This window comes from Cornus florida, unplaced genomic scaffold (genome assembly GCF_030987335.1).
Source record: "Cornus florida cultivar Cherokee Brave unplaced genomic scaffold, ASM3098733v1 CherokeeBrave_3.0.0_Hap2_Chr05, whole genome shotgun sequence".
NCBI lineage: Eukaryota > Viridiplantae > Streptophyta > Magnoliopsida > Cornales > Cornaceae > Cornus > Cornus florida.
In genome coordinates, this window is record NW_026775575.1 from 83,840,729 (window position 1) to 83,855,553 (window position 14,825).

General features: G+C 32.3%; 1 non-coding gene across 1 annotated transcript; it reads right to left on the reverse strand.

Annotated features, from left to right (window-relative positions):
• Nucleotides 1-4,773: 4,773 nt before the first annotated feature.
• TRNAF-GAA (transfer RNA phenylalanine (anticodon GAA)) lies at nucleotides 4,774-4,846 on the reverse strand. Its single transcript has one exon. It is a non-coding gene; the product is annotated as a tRNA-Phe (tRNA).
• Between the last annotated feature and the right edge of the window lie 9,979 nt (nucleotides 4,847-14,825).

Consider the following 14,825-nt stretch of genomic DNA (forward strand, 5'->3'; position numbering starts at 1 on the left):
TTAATTATAGCCCTAACTAAATCCTAACCGGCCCATAGAACTTAATTAAATCCTGTGTCGGCTAAAGAAACTAAACCCTCAATTTTGAAAAATCGTTAATTAAAATACTTCCTAAATTAAAACCTTTAATAATCAATTAAATAAATAGAATGCAATTTAAACAAATAAATAGATATCAATTAAATACATGAATAATCAATTAAATAAATAGAATGCAATTGAAACAAAGAAATAGATACCAATTAAATACACGTCACACAGGTAAATAATTAAATAAAAGAATTAAACCAAATAATCATGCAAAAATACAATAAAAATCAATAAATAAATGCCGAGACTATCCGTTTAAATTTAGGGGTATTACAACATGCAATTAATGCATTTTTCCTTTTTTAAATTACTAAATTGTCCTTCAAACATTAAATATATATAACACCAAAGTTTGAAATTTTTTAAAAGATAAAGGACAATGATGAAAATATGATGAAAATATGCTTTGACTTTTCAAAGAGGACAACTAGTTTGGGACACGTAAAAAGCGAAAAATGGACTACTAATAAGGGACGGAGGGAGTATATATTTTTGGATTTGTCACAAAATTTTCTTTGAAGTGGGGAATCCCATGGAAGAATTGTAATCAATTAGAGAAGATTACTTGATCTTTTTATATATACTTTTGGATTTGTCACAAAATTTTCTTTGAAGTGGGGAATCCCATGGAAGTATTTTAATTAATTAGAGAAGATTACTTGATCTTTTTACTTTATATTATAATCAAATATAGTCATTGCTTTATGATATATATAATCCTGGCAATAAGAAAATAGTGATACGGCATCTACAAAGAACGCCATAAATGGCCATACAAAAACAAACAAATCATGAAGTAATAGAAGAAAAATTGAAGAACGGGTTCCAGATTTGCTGAGAAACAACGCAACAGCGGAAACCACCAAGGAAGGAAAGTAGCAATGGGAGTGACCCACAGGTCAGGCCATCGTCAAGACAACTATTACAAGGCTGCATCCCACAAGACGCCGCCGACAGGAAAACCCCTCCAAACCCCACACAAGAGGTGGGGACAACAAAACCCACACAGAGGCGGGGACCACAAAACCCACAGGGAAGCAGGGACAACAAAACCCGATATAGATCGGAGATCTAGCCAGAAACAAAAAGGCAGATCGACCCTATCAAGCCATAAACAAATCTAACAGTAGCAGATCTAACAAAACAACAACGAAACGACGTAAATCAACCCACCGAGCGACTAATTACAACACGCCTAGTTTATTAAGCGGTAAGGGATGAGGATCGGCACCTCCCCACCACCATGGGAGGGGGTGGGGAGCAAACAGAGGAAGAGGGCCACCATGGGAGGGGGTGGGGAGCAAACAGAGGAAGAGGCGGCTGAGGGTTAGAGCGAGGGGAGAGAAAAAGTAGAGAGAGAAAGTGTCCTTGTTTTATGATAATGATATAAATGAATTCCTTCCCTTTTCACTTTCCTTACACATTTCTTTACCTTTTATCCTTACTTGTTTTATAAGATGAATTAGAATAAGTTGTTGTCCTTCTCAGCAATTCACTTGGTAAGTTTCATCCACTCCTATTGGTTTTATTATTATTATTATTATTATTATTATTACTATTATTATATATTTAAAGCATTATAGCGCGAGTTTATTAATTTGAGAAGACTAACAACAGTTATAAAAAATAAAAAATAAAAATAAAAATTAGAACATAATTAATTTAATGCTATGTTTGATTTCAATGGATTGGCTCATGTGAATAAGAACTTGACGTTGATCTCGAAAAATATCTGGTCTAAAGTTCAACTTCTCTTAAGTACAAATAATTTTATGAAAAATTATTTAAACTTGATCCAATTCCAACTTGATTTATTGCTCCCCAACACCACATAAGTCCCAATTCACTTATTCTACAAATATTTAGAATCAAAGCTACTAACAACTAGAGCGTTTTAATGTATAACGATTGAATCTTTGAAAGAAAATGAGAGTTTTGAGGTAAACTTATTCGAGTTCCATTTGAAGTCACAAAGAGTGTTTTTAATGAGTAAATATTGAATCTTTGAATGAAAACACCTCAATTGAGGTACATTTGAAGTCATTAGATTGTATTAATATATAAAGATTGAATCTTTGAAAAAAAATGAAAATTTTGTGTTAAATTTATTCTTAATTAAAATATTAACTTGTCCATAGATAGTCTCAAAAAGGAAACGAAACAGAATAAGAAGAAGTTGATAGTATTATTAATGGTGAAAGGATAAAATGACTCATGATAAAATGAGTCATGAAGAAGAAGAAGAAGAAGAAGAAGAAGGAGGAGGAGGAGGAGGACTATGTGAGATCTAATATGACTGATGAAATTTATATTCATTGATTTGTTTGCAACTTGTGAAAGCCACATAAGATGAAGAAGAGAGAACCACAATTTTGAAGGCTCAAACACCTTTAAATAAAAAAATAATAATAATAAAAAGAGTTTATAATGACTAATCGTTATACAAATTTACATTCAAATACTATCAAATTATTTATTTATTTACAGGAAGTTTTAGTATTATCTCACCTTTCAAACTAATATGTGAAGAATTCAAAATTTCAGAGAAAAAAAAAAAAAAAGAAAAAAAAAAAAAAAGAAGAAAGTGGGGGTATGAGTTTCTTAGGAAGGTATAAAAAATATGAAAATTATTTTTAACGTTGAAAAATTGAACAGCACTTCCTGATCGAACACCATTGATTGTCTGATGCATCAAAGAATTCTGCTCAACTCGCTTAAATAGCATTACTAAAAAATCATTGTTTATGCTGCAACCAGTTCTTTTACTCACAGTCTAACACCTCCTATTTGGATTTCCCATTTATTATTTTATTATATATTACCCCATCACACACCACTACATTTAAAATAAAAAAAACGAAAAATACGGGTTTAGGCCTTGTCAATAATTGATAGTTGGAAAATGGACTGGATAACTTCGTGTGATCGTGTGAGCCCCACCAAGTGCGCAGCGCAAGCCAATGGTCACTTGGCTTGAGCTGTGGATGCTCTAAGGCTACTTAGTTACTTTGTTTGAAACGCGGGGTTAACAAGGATCAAATTTGGTTTGTTTATTTGTGAGCTCAATTCGAGCTTGGCTCAGAATTGTGACGAGTTCAACTTTTTATATATATATATATATATAATGACGAGATATTTAAAAGTTTGGACTTACCTTGTTAAATAACAAAATTCATTTGAGCTCGTGTTAAAGATCTTTTGGCTTTTTCATGAACATAAACGAGCTTAATGTTCATGAAAATGTTTATTGGCTTAAGTTCATCAACCTATACATGTTTATATTTATAAATGTGTTCACGAGCCCAATGTTGTTCGGGATCAGCAGAGCCTAAAAATTGAACTCAAGTTAGGCTTGTTTGCTTAATGAACGAATTCAAACCGACCTTCAAACAAGTCGATTCCAAACTATTCATGAACAACTCCATTCATTTGCATTCCTAAAATAATTGGTAATGTATTCTATAGTAGTTATTCATGAACAACTCGATTTATTGGCATTCCTAGAGTAACTGATGGTGTATTATATAGTAGCTATGCACGTTGAGCCTAGGAGGAGTTTAAAGATCTCAGAAGAGAAAAGACATAACATAAAGGCTCTGTTTGTTTGAGCGTAAAACTTTTTCTGAAAAATATTTCTACAACTTTAAAAGTGATATGTAAAGTGAAAAAAAAAAAGGAACTCACTTATTGCATTCAATGATAGAGAGGCTTATTTTGGTTTTCGTATCATTTTTTCAAAAATCAATTGATTATTTTTTATATTTCTCGTCAAATAATTATTATTGTTGATATAAAAATAATTGGACCAAGTGATATTAAGAGAAAAATTGAATAATCAATGACTCAAATAAGAATTTTGATTTTAATCCAAAAATACTTTTAGAAGTTAGACACAAAAAATAATTTTTGAAAAATATTTTCAAAGCCTTTGCCAGACAGTGAAAAACAAAATATGAAGAAAACATTCTATATGAAAAAGTGTTACTTAGAAAACATTTTACAAGAAAAATATTTTACGGAGCCTAAAACTTCAAGTAATTGTCACATGACTCGAGATTAAGATATATGCATATGTGTTTGAGTTGAATCTTTTGAATGAATGAGCATATCAAGTAACTTTCAGATACAACAACTAACAACATTTCAATCTCTAATTATGAGAAGAAACAAAGTAGATTGAATCAGAATTATCAACCCTTTTCTTTTCCTGCAAAAGATGTATGATACTGATCGATCCATCAATTCTTTCAATGTGAAGAGGCTACACTTAGAGTTGATATAGAATCATAGAGTTCCAAGAGAATAAGAGTTCATAAATCCAAGCACTTACATAGAGTTAGAATTCCAAGAGAACGAACTACTAAAATAAGAGTAAAAATATTACCATAGAGTTTCAAGAGAATAAGATTTAATAAATCCGAGCACAAGCACTTACATAGAGTTGGAAAAATAAAAAATTACCATAAATTTCCAAGAGAATAAGATTTCATAAATCCAAGAGAAATAGAAGATTTCATAAATCCAAGCACAATCACTTACATAGGAGAGAAATCCAATCGCAAGCACTTGCATTGAGTTGGACCAAAAAAAAAAAAAATACAAACCATAGAGTTCAAACAGAAAGGATTTCACATATCCTACATAGAAGAGAACTCCAAGGGTAATCTTTGTAAAAGTTTAAAATGCGGTGAACGTGGATCGAACACGTGACCTTCAGATCTTCAGTCTGACGCTCTCCCAACTGAGCTATCCCCGCTTAATTGAGAGGTGGTTGATAATTTAGATATATATAATATAATAAGAGTTTAAAAAAAAATTCAGCTAAACCTTTCAATTTCCAAGCGACAGCAATAAAAAAATAGAAACCAGTGGTCACACTTGCATGATGATGATACATGAAACCATTTAAATATGGATTCACTATCTATTTTTCGCGTTCAGAAGTAATAATAATATTAAAGTAGAACAAGTCAACCTCATATTAATTTTTCTCTTATCATTACAAAATATGAACAATTTCAAAATACTCATTTTACACCGACTTCTAGTTGGTTGGTTGGTAGTCTGGGTGAACATCCTAGCTGTGTTAGACTTTGTGGAGTAAAAAAATCCCGCCAATTACAAAACACCACGTGGCGATAAAAAGTAGCCCACAATCAAATTAAGGTAACTAAAAGCCCACAATCAGTTATAAGTCCAACAGAAGAAGCCTTACGCGTGTACCAGCTCAGCCCAATTAAAGCAAAAGAAGTTCTACTTAATACAAAGGCTAAATGAACGGCCCAATCTTGACAAGGCTCGAATTCCATAACGTCTGCAATAAAGTTGAATGCGCGATCTATAGGCATAATTACCCACGTTTGGAAATAAAAGCCAAGAAACAATTCCATGTAAATTTCTAAGTAAAAATTTATAAATAAAGTCTAAACAAAGATGAAGAGGCATCTAATTCCCAATATTGCTACTCTCTCAAAGATTTGTTTGTTGCCTTCTTGATTTTTTCTTTGTGTTCTCCATAATTAATCTTTTTAGGTGTTCGGGTGTAAGAAATTGCACCTACAGACTTGTGTTAGGTTTCAAGTTATTAATATTTATTAACTATTATTGTTTTGCGCTACTTTAATCACCAATGTATTTTAGTCTATGGATAAAAATATAGTCTCTTTTCTCTCTGACTATTTAAATGAATGATGAACACATTAGTTGATAATAATACTAATACCCGTATTAATAATATAAGAGAGGGTTCAAGTTAGGCTTTGGGTCGTTGTACACCTATGTCCAAACACAACCACTATTGATATCCAATTGAGAAATTTTCTCCCAAACGAATTCCAAGCAACCCTTTCAAGTACAAACCCTTTCCAGAAGTGTTTGGTACCAAAATTGAATAGTTTGTTTAAAGGGCGCCAAAATTCCCGCCCAAACTACACCACAACAGTCATTATTATTATATCAGGAATATAAATTTCTATATATGGCGTTAAACAACCGCAACCATTCACTCTTCGACTAAAGAGTTCTAATTCTCCAAAAATCAGCTATGGTGATAGCCCTACGACATGTGAAGCTGAACGATGAACGAGTCGACCCATCACTCCCCGTTCTCGACCCACTGACATCGTCGGCCGAAGAAACTCACTGGTCCATGGGTGGCGTCAGATCCAAGCGCCACCGCCTCCCAGAACGGATCGAGGGCAAAATCAAGAAACTCCAAGCGGAGCGTCAGAACTTTCTTAATAAAACAAAGCAAGGGGCCGCTTCCACCGATCAGATCGGCACATCCACCAAGGGCTCACCGGATCAAGACTTGAGCCCGTCCCCACCTCCTGCTTTCTTGACTTTGGTTGATGAAGGCGATGATGAGGACTTGGGTGTTGGGCGTAATTTAGCAAGAAAACTTTGGGATGAATTTGAAGAGGCGGCGGAGAGTAATTTGGGGCAAAGTAGGGGAAGTCCGAGCAAGAAGTTGGAGAAGGATTCTTCAAAAACAATAAGAATTGCAGAGAATTTTGGTTCAAGTTGGACGGACTGTTCATCTTTTGTCGTGAACCCGTCCCCGCCTCCGGCTCCAATCATCACAAAGCGGAGGCGGAGGCAATTCATTGTTGAGGGCAATTATGGGGATTTGGATGTTGGGAGAAAATTGGCGAGGGATCTTGAAGATGAATTTGATGGGGCGGCAGTGGAGAGAGGTTTGGGGAAAAACAGGGGAAGTCCATTGATGATCAAAAATTTGAAGAAAGTTTGGGTTAAAAGTACTCGTAGAAGAATTGGATCAAGTGGCACCGGGACTTCTCCAACATGGGAAAAACGGGGGTCCATTAGAGCTTTCCGATGAGCTTTCCGATTGGGTCTATTTTATACACGAATTCAAATAGATATGTATAAGGTTTCCTTCTGTAATGGAAGATATTAAATTTTTTTTTTAATTTGTGTTTCTATGAATTCGTTCTTACCAAGCTTTAGAATCGATTAGTGTTGAATTGTGATTGTGGTTTGTTGTATGAAGTGGGTCGCACTGAGCCATTTTAGTAATATTATCTATCTATCTTAAGAAAAAGCATCACAGAGACCTCTTTAGCTTTAATGGAAAAAAATAATAATCAAAATTCATAATTTTTTCAATCCGGTTCAGACTTGATAAGAACCTCTAACAACCGTCCATCTAAATGTGTTAGTGTGGGGCCAGGGCAGTAACATTGTCATTTTGAGTTTGAGATCCTCCTCTTCAGTGCAATCTCAACCATTCAAAAAAATATAAAAAAAAATAAGATTACTCTTATGTTTTTACTATATATTATAATCAAATATATCAATCATTTTTAGATGATAATAATAGACAATAATTTCTACCCTTTTCACTTTCCTCATTATTTCTGGATTATTTTTTAGCCTAAATATGCTCATTTAAGGGGAGTTAATGACAAATTTTTTCTATGCATACTTGTTGACCAAAAAAAGAATGAAAAAAAATTAGTAATGCTGTTGAGAGAGTTATCTACATTTATATATTGTTGAAACAGTTTTTTGAGATCTTTGAAATGTTAAATAAATTTTTTAATACTTCTTTCAATCAAGTTATAAGATATAAAGAGTTCATACTCTTATAACGAGGTAGTTCTTCGTTACTGTATACAAGTGCTTCCGAATTCATACTCTTGTTGGGTCATTCCAGTTAAAAAATTGTCATTTATGATAAAAATTAGACACTTCAACATTGATTCATAAAACATGTCAACATGTCCATTTAATCCTTTGACAATTCAAACGAATCATACATGCTTCTTCGACAATTAATTCCCATTCAAAAAATTAAGAGAAACGTCCTTTAACAAGAGGAACAATGAAATGACCAGTTAAAAGCTTATGCATAAATGTCTGGGAAGTGGTGTCCAGCACCACTGATGGGAACTTCACAAGGGCACTTAATCAAACTTTGTGGTTATAAATAATAATATACAACTAATCCACAAACATATTTGGATTTGTCATAAAAATTTCAATGATGCAGTGAATCCCATGGAAGAATTGTAATTGATTAGAGAAAATTACTTGATCTTTCTATCATATATTATAATCAAATATATCAGTCATTGTTTTGACGATAATGACATACATAAATTCCTCCCCTTCTCACTTTCCTAGCACCTTTCTTTACCTTTTATTCTAACCTTTTTTATAAGATAAATTATAATAAGCTGTTGTCCTTCTCAGCAATTCACTTGGTAGGTATCCTCCACTCCCATTGGTTATATATATATATATATATATTGAAAGCATCATGGTATGAGTTGCAAACAAATCAATGAATATCAATTTAATCAGTCAAATTAGAAAACCACATAAGATGAAGAAGAGATAACTACAAATTTGAAGGCTCATACACCTTTAAATAAAAAACGAGTTTATAATGACTAATCATTATAAAAATCCACATTCAAGTATCATCAAATTAATTAGGATTAAAAAAAAAAAAAAAAAATAGCATCAAATTGTTTTTGTTTGTTTTTGGGTAATGGATCCCATCAAATGAGCATGTGACATCATATGATGGGACCTACTACTTACTACCTACTTACATAAATTGAATTTGGTAACTGTCGAATTTAATTATTGAATTATTATTCATAATAAAATAAAATTAAATTAATTTTAAAATTGAAAAATTGAACAATTCACCATAAAGAATTGGACAAGACTTGCCTACTCACTGGTGAGTAGATCATTCCTACTACAGCTAATGTGATTCAATTACAAATGTACACATTGTCTGGAATTACAAAAATAAAAGTGATAAATAAGAAAAGTAGAGAGGGTGACTGATTTTTTTCCAAAATGACTTATTTATCACTTTCTTGATTTTGCAATTGTATTTGTGTATTTATAATTGGACCACATAAACGATCAGTAGCAAGTTTTGTCTGAAAGAATTCTCAAACTGAGGTTCAAACCCCTGACCTCCTTTTGAGAAGTAAGAGCCTTATACCGCTAAGCCACATGCCTGTTGGTAATTTTGTTACCATATTATAAAGGGTAAAGTGCAAAACAACCTCTGAATTATTGGCTTTTTGCAAGTAACCCACTGAATTAAAGATTGTCCTCCTAAACTATTAATTTGTTACAATTAAGGACAAACCCATCACAAAAGGTTATTTTACCCTTTATTATTAAATTTGTCGTTTCTTATTAAATTATTATTTATTCTATTTTCTCTTATTTAAATATTAATTATACCATTTACCTTAATTTTATAATTAGTATCAATTGATTAAAAAAAAAAAATTTTGTAGCTGTCATTTTCTAAAATGATTAACTTATTATAATAAAACTTATTATACTCACTTTAAAATAAAAAAAATAAAAAATTAGTATAAAAAGTATCTTCTTTTTTAAACAATATTCATGAAAAATTAATAAATTATGTAAATAAAAAATATCTTCTTTTTAATGTAATAAATTCATGAAAATTAAGAAATTACGTAAATTGTTTCAAAATTTTATATTTTAGATTTTTATTTAAATAATTAATTAAAAAAATTAATGGCAAACTTATGTAAATTTAATAGAGAATATTTCATCAAATTAGTATGAATTTTTTTCATAATTTATTTTAACAAGAAAAATATATCAAGGGTATTATGGTCATTTAATGAAAAATAGGTAAGACAATGGAGTATTTTGAAACTAAATATGATAATTTAAGAAATTTTATACATAAAGCATAGTTCAGGAGAATTATTTACAAATTTAAATATAATTAAGAGTTTTTTCACACTTTATCCTATTATAAATCTTACAATTGGGAGCTACCCTTCAAGAGCTCTAATTTTATTCTTTTTATAAAGGAAATGACTAAAATAACCCTATATCACACCCATTAAAACAATATCTCATCATTCTTTCTTTTTTGGTTCTATCATCTTCTTATTTCTGCTTTATCATTGTAAGTATCTTCTAGGTTCCATCCAACTTCTTTCTAATTCTTCTGATCCAACCAACCACAGTGTCTCTATTCCTTCACTGTAAATCAAATTAGCATCAAAATTATTAAGGCCCTCCAAATTTAATAAACCTTTTTTTTTTTTCGTCTTGCATAGCTTTTGAATTTGGGTGGATTGAACTTTTATTCGTTAAAACAAAACGAATAGTTTTTTTGCTGTAAATTTGTTTCATTGCTTTAGGAAGATTAGTTTTGATAAAATGTTTTGTATTGAGGAAGAAAGTGGTAGAAAACAATTTCAGTATTGATAAGAGGTGGTGTTCATTTTTAATAGATAAGAGTGCAAGTTTGGGTTTAGGAAAGACAAACCATTGGCAATGATACAATTTTTTTTCAACAAAGATCTCTTAAAATGAGTTGAATCTTTTGAATGAAGACCAGCCGGGAATCGAACCCGGTCTGTACAGTGGCAGGGTACTATTCTACCACCGGTGCTTGATGGGATGAATTGGAGTGCAGATATGATTAGTTAGTGGAAAAAGATAACGTCTGGTTTAATTTCAAACGTTTTTATTTATTTATTTATTTATAAACAGTTAAACACACAATTCTTTCCTGAAACAAGGATTGGAAATTGTCTTCCTTTTTTTGCTTCTTGTTACCGCTTACAACTCGGCAAAAGAAATGAAAATGATTTGTTGGTCTTTTTTAAAAATAATAAAAGAAAAGAAAAACAGTAAATTATTAAGAGATATGTCAAATTTATCATTTTAAAGATAACCCAGTGGAGGTTAGGCCCATCCCAACGTGGATATTGATGCTACACTATAAAAAGTGTGTAGAGATACCTATTCTCTGGATTTCCTGTTTATTATTTTATCATACATCATTACACGTCATCACACACTATTACATTAATTTTTTTAAAAAGAAAAGTATAGGTTTGGCCCCTTATCAGTTGCCACTCCCTCCCATGTAGTGTATAACTTGGTGTGGGTCATGTGGAGAAGCCCACACCAAGTGTATGTATCGTCATAGTGCAAGCCAATGGCACTTGACTTTGAGCCGTGGATGCTCTTAAGGCTACTTAGGTGCTTTATTTGGAACGAGGGGTTAACTAGGATTGTAAATGAATTGAGCCGAATTTAATCTTGTTCGAACTTGATTTGATTATTTGTGGGTTCAGTTCGAGTTTGACTCGAGATCGTGACGAACTCAAAAGGTTGAGTTCGGACTTGGCTCGTTGAATAACAAAATTTGTTTGAACTCAATTTAAGCTCGTATTAAAGATCATATAGCTTCTTAAAGAACATAAACAAGCTTAAAATTCATGAAAATGTTTATTGGCTTAAGTAATGAACCTATACAAACTTATCTTTATAAATGCGTTCACGAAACCCAATATTGTTCAGGATCAACGAAGCTTAAAAATCAAATTCAAGCTCAGCTCGTTTAGTTAACAAATAAGCTCGAATCGAGCTTTAAACAAGTCGATTTTAAGCTATTCATGAAAAACTCGGTTAATTTACATCCCTAAAGTAATTGATGGTGTTTATTCTATAGTAATTATGCATATTGTGCGAAGGAGGAGTTTAAAGATCTCAAAAGAGAAAAGAACCGCTTTAAAACTTTAAGTAATTGTTGTATCAGTCAAGACTGAGATATATGTATATGTATTTGACTTGAATCTTTCGAATGAAGAGCAAATCAAGTAACTTTTGATACAACAACTAACAATATTTCATTCCCTAATTATGACAAGAAACAAAGTAGATTACCATTCTACTAATCACGAGTGTTAAAATGAATCAGCAGTGTCCAACAAGAATTTTTTAGTCAATGATGGATAAAAATAGTCTCTGTCTTCTCCCTAACTATTACTATTTTAAATAAATGTTGGATACATTAGTTGATAATAATAACACCGATATTAATAATATAGAAAATGGTTCAAGTTAGGCTTGGATTGTTGGATGCCTATGTCCAAACATAGCCAGAATTGAGATCCTTTGATAATTGGCCAATCAGTGATATTAATTTTATAGATAAGGGCCCAAGTTAGGCTTGGGTTGTTGGACACCTATGTCCAAACACAACCAAAATTGAGATCCAATTGAGAAATTCTTTTCCCAAAACCCATCCCAAGCAACAATGCCGAGACCCTTAGCCCAAACAACAATGTCCAAACCCTTTCAAGAAAAACTTGGGCTTAAATTAAGATAGCCCAGCCCAAGCAACAATATCCAAACCCTTTCAAGAAGCTTTTGGGCTCGAATTAATTTTATTTCAGGTTGGGTTAAAGATAAATCAAAGTGGGGGCTCAAATATTAGACTAAACTTACTATTAGCTTTGAGCAGATTGTTTCATGTATTGAATCTTGCTTCTTGCCTTGGTGGAAAAATAAAAAAAGACCGCCAAATTTCCCGCCCAACCTATACCACCTAATTAGATTAGGAATTTCTTCTATATATTGATCGGGTATAATCGTTCAACAAAACCCTATCAAACACTCATCGGTTCTTTGATATTTTAAATAAATCATTTAATATTTGTTTCAATCAAGTTGTTAGATGTAGAGAACTCGTATTCTTGTAATTAGAGAGCTCTGTATTACTCTATATATCTCGTTGGGTCGTTTCAATTGAAAAATTGTCCCTTTTAATAAAAAAGGAATATTTCAAAATTGATCCAGAAAAAATGTCAACATGCATGTTTGACCGTTTGACGATCCAAACGGATCAGGCTTCGACAATTAATTTTACTATTGAAATGATCTCAATCGTTCGAAAAAATTAAGAGAAACCTTCCTTAAACAGAAGGACCAATGAAATGACCAATAGTAATTTTTTTTTTTTTTTTTGATTGACAAGCTTAAATATAAATGTCTACATAGTGGTGGTGTGCAGTACTTCACAAGGGCACGTGATCAAACTTTGTGGCTACAAATAAGGGTAATTTATTTTTTATTTTTTTATTTTTTTTTCCAACTTGAGACTCACACATACTGCCTCCACTGAGGTTCAAACCACTGACCTCCTTTTGAAAAATAGGAGTCTTGTACCGGTAGGCCACATGCCTGTTGGTAAATAAGGATAAATTATTATGACACCCTTTCAAGTTAGGTCAAATTTACGTAGACGAACATTTTGATTTTAACTTTCAATTACATACCAAATTACTTTTTGAGCTTTGATACATGCGAATTGACCCACTTACCCCAATTTTTTTAATACCATTTTATACAAAATATCAATAATCCTAAATGACTAAAATGACCCCATTTATTAATCTAACAAAACCCACCAAATCACTCCATTTCTGTATCTCCTTTCTCTACCTATTCGATTATCCATATATATATATATATTGTAATTGCAAAAAAAAGAGAGGAAGAAAGCCCATAGTGCTTCACCACCACCACCACTCATCCCGCCGCGCCCTTCCACCACTCTAATTGTAATGCTATATATATGGTGCGTGCAGGCACATATGCATGCTTGGATGGAAGTGGTGGCACTGAAGAACAAAAAGGAGTGCAAAAATCTTCTGGCGGAGCATGAAGGCATATGCGTTGTTGTTTTTAGCCTTTTCTGGTGGCGTCGGAATAGTCAAAGCCTGTACTTTCATTGGATATGATCAAAATGACGAAAGAACTTATTGAGGACCTGTTTCGGATGCTAGGCAGAATATATGTTCTTGATGGGCTATTGGAACCACACCGAGAATTTTAAGAACCTAAAAAAAAATGAAAGAGAGAAAAGTGGCTCTGATACCATATTAGAAATTAGAGATAGAATAAATATGATATTATATTGATGTGTGAATAATACAAGAATACATGGGGGTTTATATAGGAGATGTCATGTGTGGAGAGCAAGTCATTACCATATAAGATAGAACAATACTTAAGTCCTCACTAGTGATGATATATACCATACTCACTGTTGATGTGAACCAATAATAAATAGACATGTCATCCTTAATTACCAAATTCAATATGGTGGGGCAAACACACACATATCGAATCAGAAATGGTGATTTGATTACCATCTATGATTTGGTAATTAAAAAAAAAATGTGTCCATTTATTATTGGTCCACATGAACGTTCAGTATGGTGTACATTCTCACTATTGAGGACCTAAGTATTGTTTTATAAGATAATGATATATATGGTTGACACACCCCAAGCCAATTTACATTATTTAATGAATTGAACAAATTGGAATGCATCTAACCATCTGTATTAACCTCATTCAACCATGACGTCATCCTACATCAGAGTACCTATTTAACAGTTTACAAATTTAAAACAAACTATAGGCCTGTTATGCAAATTCTATCAAACTAGAGCATTAACGACAAGTTACACTATTAAATTCTACTACAATATTTAAATATTAAACAAAAGACTTTCTATTGTTCTTTTCCAAATTCCCACTCAAGATTCTAGACCTGGCAGTAGCGACCCAACCTTGTACCTAAAAATATAGATATGGAAGGAGTGAGCTTAAAGCCCAGTGAATGTAACACTACTGCATCAGAATAATATAAACAAATATTATCTGATAATTTCAATTTAACTTCATAACTTATAACTCCCAGCTTTACAGGCATTTAAAATATAGTACTTTCCTTCTAGGCCAGAGTATGGACCTTATTTAAATATAGTACTCTCCTTCTTGGCCAGAGTATGGACCTTATTTAAATATAGTACTCTCCTTCTTGGCCAGAGTATGGACCTTATTTAATGTAATACTCTCCTTCCAGGCCAGAGTATGGATCTTATATA